The sequence below is a fragment of the Dromiciops gliroides genome, chromosome X (assembly GCF_019393635.1).
Source record: "Dromiciops gliroides isolate mDroGli1 chromosome X, mDroGli1.pri, whole genome shotgun sequence".
NCBI classification, from domain to species: domain Eukaryota; kingdom Metazoa; phylum Chordata; class Mammalia; order Microbiotheria; family Microbiotheriidae; genus Dromiciops; species Dromiciops gliroides.
The window spans coordinates 30,895,417-30,910,993 of NC_057867.1; the positions used below are offsets into that span (position 1 = coordinate 30,895,417).

Here is a 15,577-nt window from a genome sequence, read left to right on the forward strand (position 1 = left end):
CCGACAAAAGAAGGAATGTATACTGTCTAGGAAAGAGGCTAGGCCGGCTTCTATCTGAGTATGAATAGAGAGAATATATAGAAAATATATGAATTTTATTATATAAAAGATATAATCTTACATATCTATATCTATATCTATCTATCTATCTATCTATCTATCTATATATATATATATATATATATAAAGAATTCTCTTAAAATGGTTCAGCCATGAAAAAGAAGAAGAGGGAGAATGGAAAATTTCTCCCTTACATGAATTTCCAGAGGAAATATTTGATTACTCATACATAGATAACAATATAGAAAGGCCAGAGGGATTAAAGAGGGGAGCAGTGGTCCATGGGGACAGAGAGGAGGGGGTCGGTGGGCATCAGTCCTGTTCCCTTTCGCCCCCTCCCACCATTCCGGCTCACAGATTGGCCAGGGCTAGGTAACGCTACAGGCAGCTCAAGGCACTTGTTGCTATGGGGGGGGGGTGCGTGGGTTCAGGGAAGATGAAAGAAATTCAGTTGGTTATCAGGGGGAGAGATGCTGTCTCCAAGGCAACAAGTGAGTGGGATGTGAGCTGAGGCACAGGCAAGAAGCAGCAGGATTGGCTGGATGGAGACTCGTGCCTGGCTAAGGGAGGGACTGACGTCATCAGCCAGGAGCACTGTGTGGATTTGGGGAGGGGGGGTGCACCTTGCTCAGAATCCATTCCCTTGACTCTCTTAGGACCCTTAGGGCATGGAATGGATATCTGAGAGGGCAGATAAGCCAAGGGAACTGCGCAAACCCTTCCTAAGGCCAAGGATCCTGAGTATGGGAGAGTAGGGGTCAGCAGACATAAGTCCCAGACATCAGGACTCCTGCTCATGCTAAGGAAATGGTGCCCAACTGGTCCCTAAGAGACCTTGTCATTACACCCCACCCTGGGCTTTAAGATGTTACAGATACAGTGAGATGGGGGAAAATATATATGAAAAGAGAAAATATGGGTACCCACGGATATGAATTGAGAGTGAATAGGTGAGTACGCATGATGCCTAATACCAAAGTGGAGATAGAATCTACTACCACATAAATGGATTGACGGAAAGAACAAAGGATTTCTTGTTCATAAGGTAGAAAAGGAAGACCCTGAGTACTTTACTAGGGAAATATATGACTATAGATTTAACATTATAAAGAGAATCCGTCATCAATTATAAAGAGGATTAGAAAAAATGGAAGATTCCTTCCTTACATGAATCTCCAAAGGAAATATTGATTACTCATAGATAAGAATATAGAAAGAGCAGAGGAATTAAAGAGGGGGACAATTGTCCATCGGGACAGAGAGGAGGGGGTCGGAGGGCATCAGTCCTGTTCCCTGTCATTTCCTCCCCCCATTCTGGCTCCCTGATTGGCCAGAGCTAGGTAACGCCACAGGCAGCTCGAAGCACTTGTTGCTATGGGGAGGGGGGAATGCGTGGGTGCAGGGAAGAGGAAATTAAATCAATTGGTTATGAGGGGGAGAGATTCTGTCTCCAAGGCAACGGGTGAGTGGGATGTGTGCTGGGGCCCAAGCAAGAAGCAGCAGGATTGGCTGGATGGAGACTCGTGCCTGGCCAAGGTAGGGGCTGACGTCATCGGCCAAAAGCACTGGGTAGATTTGGGGAGGGGGGTGCACCTTGCCCAGAACCAGTTCCTTTGACTCTCTTAGGATCCCTAGGGCTTGGAATGGATATCAGAGAGGGCAGGGGACCTACCCAAAACCCACCAGAGGGCCGAGCTCCTGAGCAGAGGAGAAAAGGGGTCAGCAGACATAAGCCCCAGATCCCAAGACCCCTGCCCAAACTAGGGAAAAGGTCCCCAATTGGCCCTTACAAGACCTTTTCATCACACCTCTTTCAGGCTTTAAGGTGTGATAGTCCTAGTGCAGTGGGATTGGGGTGAGGCATTCTGGTTCAGGTGAAAAATCCATGGAGTGCCACGCCTTTTTTCCAATGTTTGGGGCTAGAATAAGGGCAGAGCTTGCTGGGAGGCTTGTTGGGGGCTGCCCCATAGGAAAGCATTCCACTCACTAGCAGGGATTTCTCACCTGGGCTTTGGCAACCAGGTGACATGTTTAGGTGGGGAGGGTTGAGAACAGACAAGGGGATAGAATCTGAAAATGAGCTGGGAGGTTTATATGCAATGGAGGGCCAGCAGAGGCCTAAGAGGTCATATGCTCCCACCTCCTCCTAGGACAAATAGATAATTGAGCTCAAGGGAAGGGCAGGGACCTGGTCAAGGTCACAGGTCCAGTAAGGAGAGACCCAGGCCTAGAGCCCACATCTCTCTCACCTGGCAGCCGACCTGGCTTCCATCTTGGCCTGTTCCTTGTCTGACAGCCAAGATTCAAGATCCAAAGCTCCCTAGGCAAGTGCTTCCTAGAAGAAGATGTGCAGGTACCCCAAAGTGCTAGAGGTTCTGGGTGTCTTCAGGTAGGAAAGTTAAGGGGCAAGGGAAGGGCCAATCCAGCTGCCCCCACCAACTCTGGGGTAACCTGGCCTACAGAGTGAGATGGCTGAGCATGGTGGAGCACTGGGTCTTCTTTGCATGGCTCTCTTCCACCTGAGAAAGAAGGACCTGCTCTCAGCAGAGCCGGCCTACTGGAACATTTTCATGGGGTTTGGGGTGTTTGTGTGGGCACGTAACAGGTTCTCTGCCCTCAGAGACCTTCAGCTTTAGTGAGAGAAAAAGGAGCGACTTGAACATGCTACATATTGATAGCAAGTCCAAAGCCTGGGTCAAAGGAGGCTGGCCCTGGAGAGGCAGGGATGAAGAAGTGCTTGGGGGAGGTGGGCTGGGGGGAGGCAGTTGTGCTTTCAGTGATGGGAAGGAAGGGAAAGATCATCCATGCAAAAGAGATGGGAATTTTCAGCTGTGGCAAAGGTCTTGCTTGGTGTGCAGAAGGGAGCTATGGGAATCAGGGTGGGAAAAGCAGCCCAAATAACCCCTTCATGAGAGTTTCTGTGCTCTTTCCTTTTCCACCCTGGGCAGGACAGTGCAATATTTCCAGAATTATATAGAGTATATAGGGAAACTAATATATGTGAAAAGTGATAGAGAATTTATTTATACATATATGTACATATAAATGTAGAAACTATGAGACTCATATATGAAATGCCAGTGAACATATGAGTACTCCTATACTTAAAAATGGAATGATTAACAATATTTGTGAGGAGATAGAATGTAAGTCATATAAATGAATTTATAAATGGAAGAAATGACGTCATGTACCTAGTACTGAAGATAAAAAACTTGAGAACTTAGATATATGTTATCAATACATACATTAACATAAATAATTACTGGTAATCTCTAGGAAAGGCACCCTATAGTCATATATAGGAGTACTTAGAGAGGAAGACAGAGATTATATATAAATGGGATGAATATACAAGTTTTTTATTATATATAGGATTATATAAACTCTTTATTTGTGTTTGTGCATATATACGCATACATATATGTATGTATGTATATATATACACATACATATATGTATGTATGTGTGTGTGTATATATATATATATTTATATATATTTCAGGCTATAAGGAGAGTAATTCACTACTCCAAATGATAAAAGAGAGACTGGCAAAATGGAAGATTCCTCCTTTACATGAATATATATAGAAAAAATTTGAGCCCTCATAGATAAGACTATACAAAGCCAAGAGGTGTATGAAGGGAAGGGGGAACAGAGGACCTTCTGGACAGTCAAAAAGGGGTCTGTCGGCATCGGTCCTGGTCCCTGTGCTCTCCTCCCTCGGTCCCAGGTCCAGGACAACAGTCAAGAGACCCATTGGCATCTGGAGCCAGTTGTAGAGCCAGGGGAGAGGTGGATGGGCAGGGGGAGGGTTGCAGGGAGGGTGTGAGGATAAAATGAGCCTGAGAGGGTGTGGCAGGAGGAAGGGGGAAACGAGTTGGAGGGGGCCCTTGGGGGAGGAGAAAATGAGACCAATAGAGTGTTCGGGGCAGCGATGCTGTCTCCAAGGAGATGGTGAGGGGGATGGGGGCGGGGGTCCAATAGAAGGAGCGGCAGGATTGGCGGGAGGGAGACTCCTGCCTCACTCAGGTAGCCGATGACGTCACCAGCTACTCGTGCTCAGCGGGGAGTCCACCCTGCCCAGACTCAGCTCTCCTTGGCTGCTGGCTCCCTGAGGATCCTGGGAGCTGGGAATGGCTACCTGAGGGGCAGGAGAAGCCCGGGGACCAGGCCAAAGCCCACCTGGACCCAAGTTGTTGCACATGAGGCCAGGGAACAGGCCCCGCACACAGGACTCCTGCCATGGTGGGGAAACCATCCCTTAATGTTCTCTAAGGGACTTTGTTCCCCCTCCCTCCTTCCCCGAGGTCCGGAAGTGCCTGGGGCAGGGGGGCACCTCTGGCTCAGGAGGCAACTCCAGGAAGGCCCAGGGGTTTTTTTCCAGCCTTAAGGGCTAGCAGCAGGACAGAGATACTGGCTAGGGATCAGAGCATTTGAGTAGCAGGGATTTCTCAGCTGGCCAGGGGCTGGTTGGTTAGTCTTGGGGGAAGGGAGGAAGGGGTAGGGAATGGGGTGGTTTGGACATGGGAGGACAATCTCCATGCACTGGTAGGTCTGGATATTGGAGAGTGTGGCAGCAGACTTCAGAGGTCACCTGGTCCAACCTCCTCACTGGAGCAAGGGGGCAGGGACAAGGCCAGGGTCACAGAGCCAGTGAGGGGCAGAGTCAGGCCTCCAGGCAAGGTCTCTGCTGCCTCCCAGAGCAGCTGCCTTCCACGTTGGCCTCTGCCTTCTGGGACAGCCAAGCTGCACGTGTAGACAGCCCTTGGGAAGGGGCTCCCCAGAAGCAGTTGGGCAGGTTCCCATAGAGCTAGGGCTTCTGGGAGTCTTCAGTCATGACTATGGGGTGGAGTCAAAAGCAAACTAGCCCCTCTTCCCCTCAGGTCTGCTCCAGCCTTGGCAATGCACTTGCCAAAGCCTTGGCCCAAGGAGGCCAGCCTTGGGGAGGCAGGGATCCAGAACTGCTTGGTGGAGGTGGGCCAGGGGCAGCTGGGCTTTCCAGGACAGGTAAGAAGGTGCAGATCATCCAGAGAACACAGGTGGAAATTTTCAGCTCTGCATAGGGAATGACATGGCCCACAGAAAAGGGCTGTGGGGATCTAGGGGGGAAAGAAGCCTCAATCACTCCTTGACCAGAGCTCATGTACCCTTCCCTTTCCAATCCCAGTAAAATCTTTGGGGTTCTGGCCACCAGGGAAGAAGACTCCTCTCTTAACCTGCACAGATGAGACCCCTATGCCTAAGGTTGTCTCCTGTGCAAACAACTTGAAGAGGCCAGAAGCAGGAGCCACATCCAATTGTTTGTCAATATGAGGCCAGAAATAGAGAGAAAGTTCCCCAGGAGAGCTAGAAACACTTCCTCTACAGGTGTGCACTGATTGGAGGAAATCCTGTAGTTAATAGAAATCCAAAGGAAAGCACAACACAGAAAGGTGTGGCCTGCATTAAACACTCCAGTCTGACCTATTCTATCCTAAGAGATGGACATTAGGACAGAACCATATAGCCTCCCATACTTTCACCCAGTACACCAAGGAATGACCAGGGCATGGGATGGAAGTTGGGACATACAATGAAACGCTGAAACACGTAGGCTCCCACACTTATACACACCCATACACACACAGTCGTGTTGCCCCAGGACAATCATTTCATTAACCATTTCAATTGGTATCAATTAGGAATCCTGGGGAGGAGAGGAAAGGTGACCTCCAGAGGGCCTTCAGAAACATCTGACTGACTTGGGAGGTTCAGAGGTCAGGCAGACAAAGGCAGGACAGCCTGAGAACCTGGAGTCCTGAGGAAAATCTCATGGAAAATGGTGTTGGGATATCTGGATGTGTCTCCTCAGAGGTGAGCATTGCCATCTTTCACATGTATTTGTACAGGTATGAGTACAAACCTCTTCTCTCTCTCCATCCATACATCTGAGAATGAATATGTGCTCTTTCTTTGTTCAATGTCTGGAATCTCTCCTACACTCATTTGTTTTTCATATTTCCATACTCCTAGATCCACTGTGTACATGAATCTACAGATAGCAATTCCCCCACATTGTCACCTACATGTGTAGATATTTGTCAACTATCACTTATTCAGGATATATCTCTGCAAAGAGATAGTGATGTTTCTTGTGACACATATACATGATTATTCTTATGTTCTACCCCTCTCTTTTAGCATGTATGGGCATTTATAACGCAGACCTATATTCCACTATAGGTACATTATTTGTGTGTACACATTCACTCCATAGTACTCTACATAACAGGTACCTTATTCTCTGTGTACATTTTCATATATGAGGACTGGTAGACGTTGGACACTCACAGGCAGGAGTCTCCATATATTCTGTGACAGGGAGAGAAGCAGTGGAATATTTTGTAGCAATAGAGAGAGGATATAGGAGACCTGATATATGTGAATAGAGAGAGTGAGAATATGAGTATTCGTACATGTAGGAAATGAGAGAATTATTGCTAATGTTCATGAGGGGATAGCTCTTACAAAGCATATGGTGGCAGCTATGTGGTGCAGTGGATAAAGCACTGGCCCTGGATTCAGGTGGACCTGAGTTCAAATCCGGCCTCAGACACTTGACACTTACTAGCTGTGTGACCCAGGGAAAGTCACTTAACTCTCATTGCCCTCAAAATAAAATAAAAGCATATGATCGAAATTATGGAAAAAATAAATGACTTTCAGCATAAAAGAATGAACAGAAATCATTTGAGTCCATATATATGGACTCAAATATTATTTTTCTTCATATATCTGAGGTGATTTATAATATCTATATAATTATTACCATAAGTATGCAGTTGGAATGTACAGAGATAAATAGTGTATCTTAAATATGAGTACATATAGTTAAAGATAGAAAATATATATGAATGCAATATCCAACTTCTTTCCTATATATGGGATGGTATAAGCTCCCCCACTTCTCTCTCTCTCCATATATATGTGTGTGTGTGTGTGTGTGTGTGTGTGTGTGTATGTATGAATACACACATATCGACATAGACATAGGGGTATATATGTCTTTATTTTAGGGTTCTCAACAGAATCATTCAGTATCCATGAAGAAGAGAGAGAATGGAAGGTTCCTCCCTCACATGCATACACAAAAGAACTTTTGAATAGTCATGACTAAGAATATACAAAGTCCATTAGTTTTGTAGGGGAACAGAGAGGCATCTGGACAGAGTGGAAGGTCTCTGGGCATCAGTGAAGGTCCTGGGGGTCCTCCCCATTTGTCCTGGCTCCCAGAATGACCACATTCAAGTAACCTGACTCGCAGCTCAAGGCACTTGTAGCAGTGGGGGGTGGAGGAGAATAGGAGGCAGAGAAGCGAAAATGGGCAGGGGAGCATTTGGGAAGCAGGAACAGGAGCAAGAGGAGGTGTTGTAGAGGGGAAATGAGCCTATGAAGGGGTTTGGAGGCAGGAGAGGACACTGAGGACACACACACAAGCCAATACACACATACAAACAGAATGACATAAACTCCTGCATTTGTATAAACTCATGAACCTTTGGTACATTTGTATCATAACAATATTTTAATCTATTTCAATTAATAATCTTGCTTAGGAGACACAAGGGAATCTCCTCAGGGTCTTCAGAAACAGAAAGTTGGGAGGTGGGGCACAGAATGACAAAGCAAGCTGAGAACCTTAACTCTTAAGGAAAATAGCATGGGGGAAAAAAGGCAGAGTATTTGACCTTAGAAAAGTTGTCTTCCACGAGCACTCCTATCTTCCATGTCTCTTTGCACATGGATGAGGACTCACCTCTTCTCTCACTATATCCATACATCTCAGGACTGGAAAGTTCTTTTTCTGTATTCATGGCAATGAATATTCCTCCATACCCCACTGAAGTACACATTCTAGCATACCTAGATCCGCTCTATAAATGAATTAAAAATACGGGTTCTCTCCATGGATTCTAGGGAATCAGAGACACACACAAGCGCATATATATATATATATATATATATATATATATATATATATATATATATACATACACACACACGATATATATGTGATATATATATCGCATATATATATATATACACACACACATATATATATGAGAATTTCTAAATTCAGCATACTTACATATATAGAGACATATTTCATATTTCCCCTTTTTATTCAAAATCATGGTTTTTCATATAAATATATCCTCACTATATGTTGGCCTATATGAGGATTCCTAGGGCCTTTCCCTATTTTGTTAGAACTACCTCATTTTCAACTACTCATTCCCTCCCTGTTCCTCTATGTACAAATATCCATATTCTTTGGCTATATGCCTCTATAGGAGGACACATACACTGTGATTGGAGTGTGCCAATATTCTCTCACAAGTACAGAAGCAGTGGAATACTTTTCAGATATACAGAGGACAGAGAGGAGATCCAATATATGGGCACATATAGAGGGAATATATATATATATATATATATATATATATATATATATATATACACACACAAGAATATATACAAGAGGGGCAACTAGGTGGCACAGTGGATAGAGCACCAGCCCTAGATTCAGGAGGACCTGAGTTCAATTCTGGCCTCACTTAACACTTACTAGCTGTGTGACCCTGGGCAAGTCACTTAACCCCAATTGCCTCACCAAGAAAGAAAGAAAGAAAGAAAGAAAGAAAGAAAGAAAGAAAGAAAGAAAGAAAGAAAGAAAGAAAGACTATATACATGAATAAAGAAAATATGAGTACTCATGGATATGAATTGAGAATGAATATATGAATACTGATGATTCCCAATATTCATGAAAAGATAGAATGGACAAGTCATATGAAGGGATTTATAGAAAGAGCCAAGGACGTCCTGCACATAAAATTGGAGAGAAACCAATTGAGTACTCTTATATATATTAATGTATTCTGTCTTCATGTAGATGAGTTATCATATATTATCAATATAATTTTTTATATAAGCAGGAATTTATACTCTACAAGAGAGAGACATAGCAATCATCTATATGAGTCTGAATAGAAAGAATATATCCAATATATGAATTCTTTAATATAAAGGATGGAATCACATTTATATAATTTTATGTTTTTAAGATTATGAAGGGAATGATTCAGCCTATATAAAGAGGAATAGAGAGAATGGAAAATTCCTTCTTTACATGAATCTACAGATGAAATACTGGAGCCCTCTTGGATGATAATATACAAAACCCAGGGGTAGAGAAAAGGGGGGACAGTGGACCCACTGGACAGAAAACCTGGGGTTGCTAGGCATCAGTGCTGGTCCCTGGGGTCCCCTCCCCCCTTCCTGGCTCCAGGATTGGCCACAGCCAGGTAACGCCACTGGCAGCTCAAGCCAATTGTAGCTGAGGGGAGGGAAGTATGCGTGGGAGCAGGGAGGGGGAAATGAGACCAATGGGGTTTGAGGGGCAACGATGCTGTTTCCAAGGAGACAGATGAGTGGGATGTGGGGGCGGGAGCGCAGGAGACAAGCGTGGATTGGCTGGAATGAGACACCTGCCTCACCAAGGTGGGCGCTGACATCACCATCTATCAACACTTGACCAAGGGTGAGGGTTGGGGGCGAAGAGGGAGGGTCTGCCTTGACCAGACTCTGCTCTTCTTGGCTCTCTGAGGACCCCTAGACCTGGGAGTGGATGTCACAGAGGGAAGAGAGGCCAGGGGAACTGCCCAAAGCCTACCTAAGGCCCAGGCTCCTGAGCATGGGAGAGCAGGGGTCAGCAGACATGAGTCCCAGACATCAGGACTCCTGCCCATGCTAAGGAAATGGCGCCCAACTGGTCCCTAAGAGACCTTGTCATTACACCCCCCTGAGCTTTAAGGTGTTACAGACCCAGGGAGATGGGGGAGAATATATATATGACTAGAGAAAATATGGGTACCCATGGATATGAATTGAGAGTGAATAGGTGAATACTCATGATGCCTAATACCAATGAGGAGACAGAATCTACTACCACATAAATGGATTGATGGAAAGAACAATGGATCTCTTGTTCATAAGGTAGAAAAGGAAGAAGCTGAGTACTTTAGTAGAGAAATATGTGACTATAGATTTAACATTATAAAGAGAATCCTTCATCAATTATGAAGAGGATTAGGGAGAATGAAAGATTCCTCCCTTACATGAATTTCCAGAGGAAATATTTGATTACTCCTAGATAAGGATATACAAAGCCCAGGGGTATTAAAGTGGGGGACAGTGGTCCATCGGGACGGAGAGGAGGGGGTCTGAGGGCATCAGTAGTATTCCCTGTCATCCCCTCTCCCCATTCGGGCTCCCTGATTGGTGAGAACTAAGTAACACCACATGAGTTCAAAGCACTTGTTGCTATGGGGAGGGGGAGTGCGTGGGTGCAGGGAAGATGAAAGAAATCCATTGGTTATCAGGGGGAGAGATGCTGTCTCCAAGGCATCGGGTGAGTGGGATGTGTGCTGGGGCCCAGGCAAGAAGCAGCAGGATTGGCTGGATGGAGATTCATGCCTAGCCAAGAGAGGGGCTGATGTCACCGGCTATGAGCACTGGGAGGGGGTAGGAAGGGGGGTGCCCCTTGCTCAGAATCTGTTCCCTTCACTCTCTTAGGAACCCTAGGGCTTTGAATGGGTATTTGAGAGGGTAGAGAGGCCAGGTGACCTACGCAAAACCCACCAGAGGTCCAAACTCCTGACCAGAAGAGAAAAGGGATCAGCAGACATAAGCCCCACACCCCAGGACCCCAGGCCATACTAGGGAAACGGTGCCCAATTGGCCCTTACAAGACCTTGTAATTACACCTCCCTTGGGCTTTAAGGTATGACAGTGCCAGGGAGATGGGGGTGACTGGGCCCAAGTCTGTTTCAGGAGGCAAGTCCATTGAACCCCAGGGCTTTTATTCCAGTCTTTAGGGCTACAATAAGGGAAAAGCTTGATGGTTGGGGGCTGCCCCAAAAGAAAGCATTGAAAAGGAGTGACTTGAACATGCTCAATATGGTAGCAAGTCCAAAGTCTTGGGCAAAGGAGGCCCGGCAGGGATCAATAAGTGCTTGGTGGAGCTGGACTGGGGGGGAAGCTAGGCTTTCAGTGATGGGAAAGGAGGTGAAGATCATCCACGAAACAGAAGTGGGAAGTGTCATCTGTAAATAGGGGACCTGCTTGGGCTGCAGAAAAGTATTCTGGGAATCTAGGAGGAAAAAGAAGCCCCAAATCTCCATGAACAGAGCTTTTGTGACCTTTCAGATTATGGGCAGCTCATTGGGGTTAAGCCCCCCAAGGATATAGGGCTTCTCCCCCAACCTGCACAGATGAGCCTCATGGACACCAACCCCTGAGGTCTCTCCTGCTGCAGTCTGCCTGAAGAGGCCAGAAGCAGGAGCCAAACCCACCTGTTTGTCATTGAGGGCAGAAATGGAGGAGACCAGCTTCACTAGGAGACCTAGAAACACTTGGTCAACAGGCCCACACTGATGGGAGCCAATACTGTACTTAATAGAAGGAAAGCACAACACAGAAAGGTGTGGCCTACAATAACAGACACACCATTCTGACCCACTCCAGAGGCACTGAGGACACACACACACACACACACACACACACACACACACACACAGAAAGACGTAAGGTTCCACATTTGTATAAACTCATGAACCTTTGGTACATTTGTATCATAACAATATTTTAATCTATTTCAATTAATAATCTTGATTAGGAAATACAAGGGAATCTCCTCAGGGTCTTCAAAAACAGAAAGTTGGGAGGTGGAGCACAGAATGGCAAAGCAAGCTGAGAACCTTAACTCTTAAGGAAAATAGCATGGGATAAAAGGCAGAATATTTGACCTTAGATAAGTTGTCTTCCACGAGCACTCCTATCTTCCATGTCTCTTTGCACATGGATGAGTACACACCTCTCCTCTCACTATATCCATACATCTCAGGACTGAAAGGTTCTCTTTCTGTATTCATGGGAATGAATATTCCTCCATACCATACTGAAGTTCATATTCTAGCATACCTAGAACCTCTCTATAAATGAATTAAAAATATGGGTGCTCCCCATGGATTCTAGGGAATCAGAGATACAAAAGCATATATATATGAGAATTTATAAATTCAGCATACTTACATATATAGAGATATAATTTATATTTCCCTTTTTATTCAAATGCATGGTTTTTCATATATCCTCGCTATATGTTGGCCTATATGAGGATTCCTAGGGCCTTTCCCTATTTTGGTAGGACTACCTCATTTGTATCTACTCATTCTCTCCCTGTTCCTCTATGTACAAATGTCCATATTCTTTGGCTATATCCCTATATAGGAGGACACATACACTGTGTTTCTACATTGACTGGAATGTGCCAATATTCTCTCACAAGTACAGAAGCAGTGGAATACTTTTCAGATATATGGAGGGCAGAGATGAGATCCAATATATGGGAATATATAGAGGTAATATATATACAAGAATATATACATGAATAGAGAAAATATGGGAACTCATGGATATGAATTGAGAGTGAATATATGAATGCTGATGGTTCCCAATATTCCTGAGGAGATAGAATGGACAAGTCAATATGAAGGGATTTACAGAAAGAGCCAAGGACATCCTGAACATTATGTTGGAGAGAAACCAATTGAGTTCTCTTATATATGAATGTATTCTGTCTCCATATAGATGAGTTACCATATATTATCCATATAATTTTTATATAAGCAGGAATTTATACTCTATAGGAGAGAGACTTGGAAATCATCCATACGAGTCTGAATAGATAGAATATATCCAATATATTAATTCTTTAATATAAAGGATATAATCACATTTATATAATTATATGTTTTTAAGATTATGAAGAGAATGATTCAGCCTTTATAAAGAGCAATAGAGAGAATGGAAAATTCCTCCTTTACATGAATCTACAGATGCAATACTGGAGCCCTCTTGAATGATAATATACAAAGCCCACTGGACAGACACCCTGGGGTTGCTAGGCATCAGTGCTGGCCCCTAGGGTCCCCTCTCCCCTTCCAGCCTCCAGGACTGGCCACAGCCAGGTAACACCACTGGCAACTCAAGCCAATTGTAGCTGAGGGTAGGGGGGAATGAGTGGGAGCAGGGAGGGGGAAATGAGACCAATGGGGTTTGAGGGGCAACGATGCTGTTTCCAAGAAGACAGATGAGTGGGATGCGGTGGGGCTGGAGGGCAGGAGAGAAGAGTTGATTGGCTGGAATGAGACACCTGCCTCACCAAGGTAGGTGCTGATGTCACCGTCTATCAACACTTGGCCAAGGGTGAGGGTTGGGGGCGAAGAGGGAGGGTCTGCCTTGACCAGACTCTGCTCTGCTTGGCTCTCTGAGGACCCCAAGGGCTGGGAGTGGATGGCAGAGAGGGAAGAGAGACCAGGGGGACTGGCCAAAGCCTACCTAAGGCCCAGAATCCTGAGCATGGGAGAGGAGGGGTCAGCAGACATAAGTCCCAGACATCAGGGCTCCTGCCCATGCTAAGGAGTAGGTGCCCAACTGGTCCCTAAGAGACCTTGTCATTACACCCCCCTGAGTTTTAAGGTGTTATAGACCCAGGGAGATGGGTGAGAATATATATATGACTACAGAAAATATGGGTACCCATGGATATGAATTGAGAGTGAATAGGTGAGTACTCATGATGCCTAATACCAGTGAGGAGACAGAATCTACTACCACATAAATGGATTGATGGAAAGAACAAAGGATTTCTTGTTCATAAGGTAGAAAAGGAAGAAGCTGAGTACTTTAGTAGAGAAATATATGACTATAGATTTAACATTATAAAGAGAATCCTCCATCAATTATAAAGAGGATTAGGGAGAATGGAAGATTCCTCCCTTACATGAATTTCCAGAGGAAATATTTGATTACTCCTAGATAAGAATATGGAAAGACCAGAGGTATTAAAGTGGGGGGCAGTTGTCCATCGGAACAGAGAGGAGGGGTCAGTGAGCATCAGTCCTGTTCCCTTGCGCCCCCTCCCACCAATCTGGCTCACAGATTGGCCAGGGCTAGGTAACACCACAGGCAGGTCAAAGCACTTGTTGCTATGGGGAGGGGGGGAGTGCGTGGGTGCAGGGAAGATGAAATGAAATCCATTGGTTATCAGGGGGAGAGATGCTGTCTCCAAGGCAACAGGTGAGTGGGATGTGTGCTGGGGCCCAGGCAAGAAGCAGCAGGATTGGCTGGATGGAGACTCGTGCCTGGCCAAGGTAGGGGCTGACGTCATTGGCCAAAAGCACTGGGTGGATTTGGGGAGGGGGTGCCCCTTGCCCAGAATAGGGTCCCTTGACTCTCTTAGGACTCCTAGGGCTTGGAATGGATATCAGAGAGGGCAGGGAACCTACCCAAAACCCACCAGAGGTCCAAGCTTCTGAGCAGAGGAGAAAAGGGGTCAGAAGACATAATCCCCAGATGCCAGGACCCCTGCCCATACTTGGGAAATGGTCCCTAATTGGCCCTTACAAGACCTTGTCATCACACCTCTTTTAGGCATTAACCTGTGACAGTCCTAGTGCAATGGGGAGGGGGGGGCAGTCTTGTTCAGGTGGCAAATCCATGGAGTCCCATGGCTTTTTTTCCAGTGTTTAGGGCTAGAATAGGGGAAGAGCTTGCTGGGAGGCTTGTTGGGGGCTGCCCCATAGGAAAGCATTCCCCTCACTAGCAGGGATTTCTCACCTGGGCTTTGGCAACTAAGCAACTTGTTTAGGTGGGGAGGGTTGAAAACAGACAAGGGGATAGAAACTGCAAATGAGATTGGAGATTTGCATGCGACGCAGGGCCAGCAGAGGCCTAAGAGGGCATCTGTTCCCACCTCCTCCTAGGACAAAAAGATAATTGACCTGAAGAGAAGGGCAGGGACCTGGTCAAGGTCACAGGTCCAGTAAGGAGAGACCCAGGCCTGGAGCCCACAGCTCTCTCACCTGGCAGCCGACCTGGCTTCCATCTTGGCCTGTTCCTCCTCTGACAGTCAAGGTTCAAGATCCAAAGCTCCCTAGGCAAGTGCTTCCTAGGAGCAGATGGGCAGGTTCCCCAAACACAAACCAATAAAATCATACAAACAGAAAGACATAAGCTCCCACATTTGTATAAACTCAAAAACTTTGGTACAATTGTTTCATAACAATATTTGAATATATATCAATTAGTCATCTCGATTAGGAGACACAAGGGAATCTCCTCAGGGTCTTCAGAAACAGAAAGTTGGGAGGTGGGGCACAGAATGGCAAAGCAAGCTGAGAACCTTAACTCTTAAGGAAAATTTCATGGGGAAAAAAGTCAGAATATTTGGCCTTAGACAAGTTATCTTCGAAGAGTACTCCTATGTTCCATAACAATTTGCACATGGATGAGGACTCACCTCTTCTCTCACTATATCCATAAATCTCAGGACTGAAAGGTACTTTTTCTGTATTCATGGGAATGAATATTCCTGCATACCACACTGAAGTTCATATTTTAGCCTTC

At 45.5% G+C, this 15,577-nt stretch overlaps 1 long non-coding RNA gene across 2 annotated transcripts in view; it reads left to right on the forward strand.

The window, feature by feature from the left end:
- The window catches only part of LOC122733367, a 97,219-nt gene that overhangs the window by 23,129 nt on the left and 58,513 nt on the right, over positions 1-15,577 (forward strand). For both annotated transcript variants that reach the window (XR_006353824.1, XR_006353823.1), the window contains exon 4: positions 5,746-5,917. This is a non-coding gene — a long non-coding RNA (uncharacterized LOC122733367). The remainder of the gene's footprint in view (positions 1-5,745; positions 5,918-15,577) is intronic.